This window comes from Miniopterus schreibersii, assembly GCF_964146895.1.
Source record: "Miniopterus schreibersii genome assembly, chromosome: 11".
Lineage (NCBI taxonomy): Eukaryota > Metazoa > Chordata > Mammalia > Chiroptera > Miniopteridae > Miniopterus > Miniopterus schreibersii.
This window is the reverse complement of record NC_138111.1, coordinates 65,026,570-65,038,620: the sequence shown is the minus strand read 5'-3', so window position 1 is coordinate 65,038,620 and position 12,051 is coordinate 65,026,570. Positions and strand designations below refer to the sequence as shown.

Sequence of the window (12,051 nt, the reverse complement as noted above, 5' to 3'; positions counted from 1 at the left end):
TCTATTCCCACTTTGCTGAGAGTTTTTTATCAAAAATGAGTGTTGGATTTTATCAAATGCTTTTTATGCACCTATTGATATGATCATGTGGTTTTTGTCTTTCAATTTGTTTATGTGATGTATTACTTTTATTGATTTGCGAATATTGTACCATCCTTGCATCCCTGGAATAAATCCCACTTCGTCACAGTGTATGATCTTATTAATATATTGCTGGATCCAATTTGCTAATATTTTGTAGAGTATTTTAGCATTTATGTTCATCAGGGATATTGGCCTGCAATTCTCTTTTTTTTTAGTGTCTTTATCTGGTTTTGGAATCAGGCTAATGCTGGCCTTGTAAAAAGAGGTTGGAAGTGTTCCTTCCTCTTGAACATTTTGGAATAGTTTGAGGATGATAGGTGTTAGTTCTTCTTTGAATATTTGGTAAAACTCCCCTGTGAAGCCATCTGGATCAGGGCTTTTGTGTGCTGGGAGCCCTTTGATTACTGCTTCAACTTCATCAGCAGTTATCAGCCTCTTCAGATTTTCTAACTCTTCTGGATTGAGGTTTAGAAGTTTGTATTTTCCAAGAAATTTGTCCATTTCATCCAGGCTTTCCAGCTTGGTGGTGTATAGTCGTTCATAGTATTTTCTTACAATCCGTTGTATTTATATTGGGTCAATTGTTACTTCACCTCTTTCATTTCTGATGTTATTTATTTGGGTCCTCTCTTTCTTTCTTGATGAGTCTGGCTAAATGTTCATCAATCTTGTTTATCTTTTCAAAGAAGCAGCTCTTGGTTTCATTGATTTTTTTTATTTTTTATTATTATTTTTTTTAGTCTCTATGTAATTTATTTCTGCTCTGATCTTTATTAATTCCTTCCTTTTATTTACCCTGGGCTTTTCTTCTTGTTCTGTTTCTAAGTTTTTAAGTTGTAGGATTAAAGAGTCTATTAGAAGTTTTTCTTGTTTTTTGAGGCAGGCTTGTGGTGCTATGAGCTTCCCTCTCAGGACTGCTTTCATTGTGTCCCACAGATCTGAGGTTGTTGTGTGTTCATTTTCATTTGTTTCCAGGAAGTTTTTGATTTCTTCCTTGATCTCTTTGGTAACCCGTTCATTGCTTCATAACATGCTATTAAGCCTCCATATGTTTGAATGTTTTTCAGTGGTTTTATTGTAGTTGATTTCTAATTTCATGCCACTGTGGTCCAAGATGTTTGATATGATTTCAATCTTCTGGAACTTGTAGAGACCTGTTTTGTATCCTAACATCTGGTCAATTTTGAGAATGTCCCATGTGCACTTGAGAAGAATGTATATTCTGCCACTTTGGGGTCGAATGTTCTGTAAATATCAATTAAATCCCTCTGCTCTAGTGTGTCATTTAGGGTCACTGTTTCCATGTTGATTTTTTGTCAGGAAGACCTATCCAGTGAAGTCAGCAAGGTGTTAAAATCCCCTAGTAAGATTGTATTACTGTCAATCTCTCCCTTAAAGTTATCTGGAATTTTTTAAAAAAAAATAAATGTAGGTACTCCTATGTTCGGTGCATATATACTTATCAGGGCTATATCCTCTTCTTGGATTGATCCCTTTAGTATTATATAGTGACCTTTCTTATCTCCAATTACGGTCTTCATTTTGAAGTCTATTTTGTCAGATATGAGTATTGCTGCTCAAGTTTTTTTTTCATGGACTATTTTTTTCCATCCTTTCACTCTCATCCTGTATGAGTCTTTTGTTCTGAGGTGGGTCTCTTGTAGACTGCATATATTTTGGTCATATTTTCTTACCCATTCAGCCACCCTATGTCTTTTTATTGGAACATTTAATCTATTTACATTTAAGGCTATTATTGATAGATACTTATCTTTTGCCATTTTAATTCTTTGTGCCTATGTTTCTCTTTTTATTTCTTCTTATTATTATAGCAGTCCCTTTAACATTTCCTGCAATGCTGGTTTGGTGGTGATAAACTTCTTTAGTCTTTTTTTGTGTGGGGGGAGCTCTTTATTCAAATACCTATTTTGAATGATAGCCTTGCTGGATAGAGCAGGCTTGGTTTCAGATCCTTGTTTTGCATTACCTTGAATACTTCATGCCATTCCCTTCTGGCCTGTAGAGTTTCTGATGAGGAGTCAGCTGACAGCTTTATGGGACATCCTTTGTAAGTAACAGCTTGCTTTTCTCTTGCTGCCTTAAGATTCTCTCTATGTCGTGAATTTTTGGCATTTTAATTATAATGTGTCTGGGGGTGGGCCTCTTTGGATTCTTCTCTGTGCCTCCTGAACTTGTGTGACTTTTTCCTTGACCAAGTTAGGGAAGTTTTCTGCCATTATTTCTTCAGACAAATCCTCTATTGCTTGCTTATTTTCTTCTCCTTCTGGCACTCCTATGATGCAAATATTGTTATGTTTTATGTTGTCCCACAGCTCCCTTAGAATGTCTTCCTGTTTTTTAATTGTTTTTCCTTTTTGGATCTCTGATTGAGTGATTTTTTTCTACCCTGTCTTCTAATTCACTGACCTGATCCTCAGCTTCCTGTACTCTGCTGTTTATTCCTTCCAATATAGTCTTTATTTCTGCTATGTCATTCTTGATTTCCTTCATAGTTTCCCTATCTTTTCTCATCATCTTATCAATCAGTATTCTGAACTCTATATCTGTTAGATTGCTTATCTCGATTTCACTTAGTTCTTCATCTGGAGAATTCTCTTGTTCTTTCATTTGGGGCTTGTTTTTTTGTCTTCCCATTTTGGCTGCCTATTCGGGTTTATTTCAATGTATTAGGTAGATATGCCAGGACTCTCAGTCTTTTTAGAGGGCCTCTGGTGCAAGCCAATGTCAGACGCTTTTGTGACTTGCCTTGAATACCTTGTTTGGAGCTATTCACAACCCATGGCTAGAGGTCCCCTCTGTTAGCGCTGGGTGCATTTGGACAGGACCAAGATGCACACCAAAGTCTGCTTTTTCAGGGCCTGGGTCCAGAAGCAGATCAGGCAAAGAATCGAAGCACTCTGAGGTCCACGTCTGCCTGCAAGCTGATTAATCTGGTTCTCTTAATGAGCCTCAGGCTGTAGAAACTCCACAGTGTGTTATCAATCTCTTAATAAGCCTCAGGCTATAGAGACTCCATGGGGTAGGGTGAGAGGTTTTCTAGCAGGGTGGGGCAATTGCTTCCCCTCCAAGCAAAAGCTGCTTAGAAGGTAAATTTCTGCCTGTGAAAGATGCCCTCTGCAGCATAGGGGAATGACTCGGCACAGGAATCCAGATGGGTGCCCTCTGAGCTCTATCTCCAGAGCCCACAACCCTAGATTCTCCTCACACAGCTTCTTTTCACTCTGCCTTCCTTCTGCTAGAGCCCAAGGTGAGTGACTGCACAAAAAAACTTTGTGCATTGGCTCTTTAAGAGGGTGCCTGCATTTCCAGCCATCTCTCCCTGGCAGACAAAAGCCCAGATGCTTTTCACAGCCAGATGATATGTTGGCACCTTTCTCAGTTCTGGTGCTCTTGGCTGGGAAGCCCATCCTGGGTTTTAGACCCCAGAGTCCTCAGTGGGAATCCCCCACAGCTGAGATCTTCCTCCAGACCTTCAGCTGCTGCCTGTGGGAGCCCAGCCAGCTTTCTCGCTCCTCTGCACTTCCTACCGGTGTCTATGTGGTCTCCACTTTCCCTCCTTGGTTCTGAGGGTGCTTTCCAGTTAGTCTTCAGTTGTTAATGAAAACATCAACATCACAACTTTTCTGGAGGGCAATCTGGCCATATGATTTAAAATATATATATATATATCTTTATTGATTTCAGAGAGAGGAAGGGAGAGGGAGAGAGAGATAGAAGCGTCAGTGATGAGAAAGATATCACTGATCAGCTGCCTCCTACTGGGGATCGAGCCCGCAACCTGGGGATGTGCCCTGACCAGGAATCGAACTGCAATCTCCTGGATCCTAGGTCTATGCTCAACCACTGAGCCATGTGGGTCAGGCTATGATTTTTCACTTATGGATTGTTTTGAGACAGAGAGAGAGGAAGGGATACAGAGAGAGAGGGAAAGAGAGAGTTTGATTTGTTGCACCACTTATTCATGTATTCATTGGTTGATTTTTATATATGCCCTGACCAGGGATTGAACCTGCAACCTTGTTCTATAGGGATGATGTTCTAACCAACTGAGCTACCAAGCTAGGGCCTGTCAATATGATTTTAAATATTAAATATCCGTATCGTTAACTCAGCAGTTTATCTTAAATTCCCCCAGGAGTTTATCCTAACAAAGTAATAGGTCAAGTGAAACGAGATAAATGCACAAGGATATCTCATTGCAGCACTGTTTATAACAACAACAAAAGGAATAACTGAAGTATCCATTCATCAGGGTGGGTTAATATATTATGGGCATCCACAATATCCAATATTGTGCTACACGTCTATTCATCCATTAGAAAGATAAGTCATTCTTAATACAGTATATTGATATTGAAGTATGTCCACAAAATACTGTATGAAAGAAGTGGAGTAAAGAACTAAATCTAATTTCCTGTATATAATTGTATATGTGTGTGTAGATGTTCATGCACACAAATATATGTATATAGTTGCATATGTGCATAAAATGTCTTCAGAGAACGTGCCATTTTGTTAATATGGTTTCTGGAAGTTGAACTTCTAAGGTTCTTCATTTTCTCTGCATTTTGTGAATATGTGCAATGGACACGTGTTACTGAATAGCCATTCTTTTTATAGAAATTACGATAAAGCCATGTCATTTGAAGAGGCCAAACAGTATGCGACCCCAAAAAAGTTAAGGGGAAAAGTTTATCAGGTAGTTAATTAATAAAAATAGCATATTCTTTTTTGGGATTTTGTGATATTTAATATAATATAGCTTAAAATTTTTGTAATATGTTGTTATTTCTTTTTGTATTTTAAAATAAATACTTTGCACCTAAAAAAGAAAGAAAGAAAGAAAATAGATCATTCCATTTTGAAGAAGTCACCTTTCTGTCCTAATGCTGTGCCTCCCAGAAGCCCGACTCCAGTGAGAGTGGGCAGAGTGCTCCTCCCCTCCTGGTCATCCCCGGAGGCCTTTGCTTCCCTGCAGGATCTGTGTGTTCTGACCCCATTCAACCACACACCACACCCAGGAGGTGGGGAGCGGTGCAGATGATTCCTGCCCTTCTCTACTGTGGAGAGAGCATCTCCTTTGCCATTGCTGTCCCCTGACAATAGCGGCTTCTCCTGACCCTGACTGCACTCTTCTACTTCACATTGATAATAGTAGCCTGTGTAAATGGTGTCAGGTGCTGTTCCAAGTGAACAGTCAAGTAACTTGTTTAAGGTGACCCCATTGAACCAGGATTAAAATGTAGACCGCCTGAATCCAGAGCCCATGAATGCTGTGCAACCCATTAGTGGGGATGAAATTAGTGTAGGGAGTTGTTACCACCATTTATTTTTAGATGACATTACAACAGAACAGAATGAAATGAAATGAATAGAATAGAATAGAAACTAGTAAATAAAATAATTGTTTTTGCAAAACACTTGTTTTATTTCAGCCATGTGTGTGTGTTTGAATGCACACTGTGTTTTTCATAAAATGTATTTCTTTTTTTAAAAGTTTGAAAACATCGCTGTGCTATGTGACCTCTTCATGACTTTCATCAAAACTGTGGCATGTGATTCATTATCTCTTTTCACTCTGACTTTTGCCAACACCTGGAGTGATTTGAAAGTCCAGGGTCCTTCCAGTAGCTGGTTTCTTATAGCGCCTTATCTCCAGATATATTCATCTCAATTTCAGTTCATCCTACTGATTCAATAGCTAAATCCTAGGGATCATCAGTTCTTAGACACTGCTGAATTTTGACACTGTAAAAAACTCATGTTTACTCTTCAAACAGCCCCCTTGCCTTTCATATTTCTTACATTGTGTCTTTATCCATTTGGGCTGCCATAATGGAATACCATAGACTGACAGGTAATAAACAGCAGAAATTTATTTCTCACAGTCTGGAAGCTAGAAGTTCAAGATGAAGGTGCTGGCAGATTTGGTATCTGGTGAGAGCTCTCTTCCTGGCTTATGGATGGCAATCTTCACACTGCATCCTCGAATGGCAGAGGAGTGAGGGAGCTCTCTGGGGTTTCTTCTAGAAGGCACTGATACCTTCACAAGGGTTCCACCCTCATGACCCAATCACCTCCCAGTGGCCCACCTCCTATCACCATAGCGTTGGGGTTAGGACCTCCACATATGAATTTGAGAGGGGACAGAAACGCTTGGTCCATAGCACACACCGCCATGTCCCCAGCCCTGACTTGGAGTTCATCATGCCCCTCGATTCTTCCTCTTTGTCCCTATGTATTGTCAGGGTCCTCTTGTCTCTGTCCTTTGTTCCTCTCCTGACCTCACTGACACCCCAACAGCCTCCATCCTATGGCTGATGATACCAACTTCCACCCACATCCTCTACCCCCTCAGCTCCTTACCCTTCTACTTTCTCCTGACCCTGAGTCACTCCTGGACCCTCTACTCTAATGCATGTACCGAACAGTACGAAGCAATGGCGGCCCCGCAAATGACGTCACCACATTGACTGGTCTGTTAGTGCCGATCAGCATCTTGCATTTGGCCTTGGTCCTATCTGACAGAGAAAACACCTTCCATCAGCTCTCTACCTCTCACCTGGGAACACATGACAATCTCTTCCCTTTTTAATGACCTCACGCCCAAAGTTCATCCTCCCACCTGTGCTCTCAGCCCCATCTCTTCCTCCTCGCTCAATCTTCCTTCCCCTGTATTTACATCTTCCTGTTCTCTATTGGTTATTTCCTTTCTGCCTATGAACATACATCTTTTTCATCCTAAAACTTCCCATCCCACCTAATTTTGCAGCTCTAGCCAATGCTCAAACCCTCTCTATCACATTGCAATGAACACACACCACCACTCACTTACACACACACACACACACACACACACACACACACACACACACACTCGCATATACATGATCCATTCAGCCTCTCTTTCCTTTTCTACCCTTAAGTCCTCTGAAATTGGGCCTCTGCCCCTACAACTCCATGGAAGCTGCTCTTGTCAAGGTTACCAATGAATTCCTTGTGGTCAAGTCCACTGGGACTTTTCTGTCTATATATTATTCATTTTCTCTGAGCATTTGGAATTATTGACCACTCCCATTGTCTTGGATTTTTCTTCTCTGACTTTCATGACTCTCCCCTTTCCGTTTTCTGCCTCTCATCTCAGGAATCTTTTTTTCATCATTAGTTTCCTGTTGTTCAGAGTACTTTAAAATTAAAGTTTGAGGTGTCATTTAGTTTAAGAATGGAAGAAAAGAGCCCATGTGAATTGAATCGACAAATTAAAAGTTAATTTTTCTCAATAAAAAATATCATCAAAAACTTTTTGTATCAAACAAGCTGATTCTCAATTTTATATGAAAAAAATGAACAAACAAGATTAAGTAATGCAAGAAAATCTTAAAAGGGGGGAAGATGGTGAGGTGGAAACAGTGGTGCTACCAGATATTAAATCATGTTATAAAGCCTCAATAATCAAACACCCAGGCACCAGAACACGAAGAGCTAGAGCAGTGGTCAGAACAGCAAGTCTGGAAGCAAATACAAACAGAAATGGGAACTCTGTTTATGATAAGGACAGAGCCAAACCAATGGGGAAGGATGGACTCGCTCAAACTTTAACATCTCAGTTCCCACATTCTCTATCTCATTCTGTCTTTCTGTCTCCTTTCCATGGTCTATATATACACTTAAGGGTCTCTTATTAAAAATCAGAAAACAAACAACCCTCCCTTTGTTCCTGTGTCACCTAAGTTAATCTCTTTTTCTTCTACACGTAGCAAACCAAATTCTCTTGGAAAAATAGTTTTTATACACTGTTTTTACTTCTTCACTATGAAAAGAATATTTTAAACTATATTGGTTTATTTTTAATTATAAAAATACATGCATTCTAGAATTGTATACCTGAAACTTATATAATTGTATTAACCAATGTCACCCTGATAAATTCAATTAAAAAATAAAAATACACCCTCTCAAAAAAAGACAATACAGAATACTCTGCATTTTAACAACTTTTAAAATGTAAGAAGAAAAAGGTTGTAATTAAATCTGCACTAACAACAACAGCCACATGAAGCCACTGAGCACTTGAGCTGTGACTTGCCTGATCTGAGATGCTCTGTAAGATACACACTGGATTATGAAAGCTTACTGGGAGGAGATTAAAGATGGCTGTGGATTGAATGGAAGCTACACTGACACTCTCCTGGGGCCAAATTGGAATTACAACTAAAATATAGAAAAACCATTCTGAATAATCAACTGCAACTGAAGACAAGCAAGAGAGCACCCTCATAACCAAGAAGGAAAAGTGGAGACCACATAGAGACTGGTAGGAATTGTGGAGGTGCGAGACAGCTGGCTGGAGGCAGCAGCTGAAGGCCTGGAGGAAGATCTCAGCTGTGGGGGATTCCCACTGAGGACTCTGGGGTCTAAAACCCAGGCTGGGCTTCCCAGCCAAGAGCACCAGAACTGAGAAAAGTGCCAACATAACATCTGGCTGTGAAAAGCATCCAGGTTTCTGTCTGCCAGGGAGAGATGGCTGGAGATACAGGCACCCTCTTATAGAGTCAATGCACAAAGTTTCATGTGGAGCCATTTACCTTGGGCTCCAGCAGAGGGAAGACAGAGTGGATGGGAGCTGTGTAAGGAGAATCTAGGGTTGTGGACTCTGGAGAAAGAGCTCAGAAGTCACCCATCTGGATCCCTGTGCTGAATCATTCCCACATACTGCAGAGGCAGACATTTACCTTCCAACAGCTTTTGCCTGAGGGGGAAGCAATTGCCTCAACCTGCAGGAAAATCTCTCAACCTACACTGTGGAGTTTCTACAGACTGAGACTCATTAAAAGAACCAGATTAATCAACCTGCAGGCAGAGGCAGACTTCAGAATGTTTTGATTCTTTGCCTGGTCTGCTTCTGGACCTGGGCCTTGGAAAATCAGACTTTGGTGTGCATCTTGGTTCTGTCCAAATGCACCCAGTCTTAACAGAGGGGACCTCAGGCCATGGATTATTGGTAGCTCCAAACAGGGTACTCAAGGCCATTCACAACAGCATCTGATATTGGCCTGCACCAGAGACGTTCCAAAAAGACTGAGAGTCCTAGAAGATCTACCTAATATTTAGAAACAAACCCAATTGGGCAGCTAAAATGGAGAGACAGAAAAACAAACCCCAAATGAAAGAACAGGAGAAGTCTCCAGAAAAAGAGCTAAATTAAATGGAGATAAGTAATCTATTAGATACAGAGTTCAGAATACTGATTGTAAGGATGCTTAATAGCATGAAAAAAGATATGGAAACTATGAAAATGACCAATCAGAAATGAAGAATGACATAGCAGAAATAAAGAATACATTATAAGGAATAAACAGCAGATTTGAAGAAGCTCAGGAGAAGATCAGAGAATTAGAAGAGAGGGTAGAAAAAAATCACTCAAGCAGAGATCCAGAAAGAAAATACAATTAAAAAACAGGAGGACATTCTGAGGGAGCTGTGGGACAAAATGAAATATAACAATATTAGCATCATAGTAATGCCAGAAGACGAGGAAAGCAATCAAGGATTAGAGAACCTGTTTGAAGAAATAATGGCAGAACACTTCCCAAGCCTGGTCAAGGAAAAAGCTACACAAGTTCAGGAGGCACAGAGAGTCCCAAGCAAGAAGAACCCAAAGAGGCCCATGCCCAGAGACATCACAATTAAAATGCCAAAAATTCAAGACAAAGCATCTTAAAGGCAGCAAGAGAAAAGCACGCTGTTACTTACAAAGAAGCTTCCCTAAGGTTTTCAGCTGACTTCTCATGAGAAGCTCTACAGGCCAGAAAGGAATGGCATGAAGTATTCAAGGTAATGCAAAACCAGGATCTGAAACCAAGACTACTCTATCCAACAAGGCTATCATTCAAAATAGATGGTGAAATTAAGAGCTTCCCAGACAAAAAAGGCTAAAGAAGTTTATTACCACCAAACCAGCATTGCAGGACATGTTAAAGGGACTGCTGTAAGAAGAAGAAGAAATAGAGAGGGAAACATAGGCATAAAGAATTAAAATGGCAATAAATAAAGACTTACCAGTAATAACCTTAAGAACTTTAAGGGAGACATCAACAGCAATACAGTCATAGTCGTGGACTTCAACACCCCACTGACTTCATTGGATAGATCTTCCAGACCAAAAGTCAACACAGAAACAGTGACTCTAAATGACACACTAGATCAGACGGATCTAATTGATATTTACAAAACATTTCACCCCAAAGCTACAGAACATACATTCCACTCAAGTGCAGATGGGACATTCTCAAAGATAGATCACATGTTAGGACACAAAACCAGTCTCTACAAGTTCAAAAAGACTGAAATCATATCAAGCGTCTCAGATCACAATGGCATGACATTAAAAATCAACTACAGTAAAAAAACTCAAAAACATTCAGATACATGGAGGCTAAATAGCATGTTATTAAACAATGAATGGGTTACCAATAAGATCAAGAAAGAAATAAAAAACTTCCTGGAAACAATTGAAAATGAGCACACAACAACCCATAATCTATGGGACACAGCAAAAGCAGTCCTAAGAGGGAAGTTCATAGCACTGCAGGCCTACCTCAAAAAGCAAAAAAAAATTTAGTAAACTATCTAACCCTACAACTTAAAGAATTAGAAAGCTACCCTGTGAAGCTGTCCAGACCAGGGCTTTTGTTTGCTTGGAGTATTTTTTATTGCTGCTTCATTTCCATCATTTATTATTGGCCTATTCAGGTTTTCTGATTCTTCCTGATTCAATTTTACATGACCTCACTCATATGTGGAATCTAATAAACAAAACAGTCTGAGGAACAAAATAGACCCAGAGACATAGAAACATGGAACAGACTGACGAATCTCAGTGGGAAGGCAGGAGTGGGGGGGTCGGTAGGGAGAGATTAATCAAAGAATTTTTATGCATATATGCATAACCAGTGGACACAGACAACAGTGTGGTGAAGGCCTTGGGGAGGAGGTGGATGCAGGGTGGAGGGGATCAATGGGAAAAATTAGGGGGTTATCTGTAATACTGTCAACAATAAAGCTAAATTTAAATAAATAAATAAATAAATAAGAAAGAAAGTTTAGTGGTAGAGAGGAATGTAAAAAACTTGAGTTATGATATCTATGGATTACACATTGAAATGAAACATTTTGATATATTATTTTAAATGAAGAATGATTTCTAAAGCTGTTTAAAATTTGGTCAGGGGTAAACACTCCTTGGAGTAAGTGCAAAAGTTGTCACTGTTCCCGGGGTCCTGGCTCTCAGAAAGCTGGAAAGTGCTCTACGGCCTGGTACGCTGCTTCGTGCAAGGAGCTGCCACGCAACTGTGTGAACTGTAGGGCAGGAAAACTTTCTCTTCCCTTCTAGGTTCTTTGGCTGGTCTAACAATTAAATTGACATAAGAGATTAATAGGAGAAAACGAATTTAATTTTGTACTTATGGGAGCCCCATAGAAATATGAAACTCAAAGAAGTGACCAAAGCAGACAGCTTTTATTCCTTTTAGACAAAGAAAGAATAAATGTGTGAAGAACTGACAGGTGTAGGGTAGTAAATTAGTGAGGAGCAACCAGGTTTGTCAATTCAGCCTTCTCAGCCCTGCATTCCCTGTCTCTGCTGCTAAGGACGCCTCTCCCCCCTGCACACGGAGGGCCCCTTTCACATCGGAGACTTGTTTCCTGCTCTCTAGGGAACAAAGGAGGGCCAGAGTACCCTTCTTGCCCCGGCTATTTCTCAAATAACTTTAATTTAAAATAATCAAGATTCCCAAGTGGCATCCTTTGGGGTGGCAAAGCCTGCTCTCCTTCAGTATGTACTTCCTTCTTGGATAGCTGCTCTCTTAAGATAGTTTCAGGACATAGTGTCTTACTTTAAGTAGTCTTACATTTAGTGAATTCAGTCACTGGTCAAGGTACGGGGGC

At 40.1% G+C, this 12,051-nt stretch overlaps 1 protein-coding gene across 1 annotated transcript in view; it reads left to right on the top strand.

Annotated features, from left to right (window-relative positions):
* FBP2 (fructose-bisphosphatase 2) overlaps positions 1-12,051 on the top strand; it is a 38,008-nt gene that overhangs the window by 21,858 nt on the left and 4,099 nt on the right. The gene's annotated exons all lie outside the window — the stretch shown is intronic.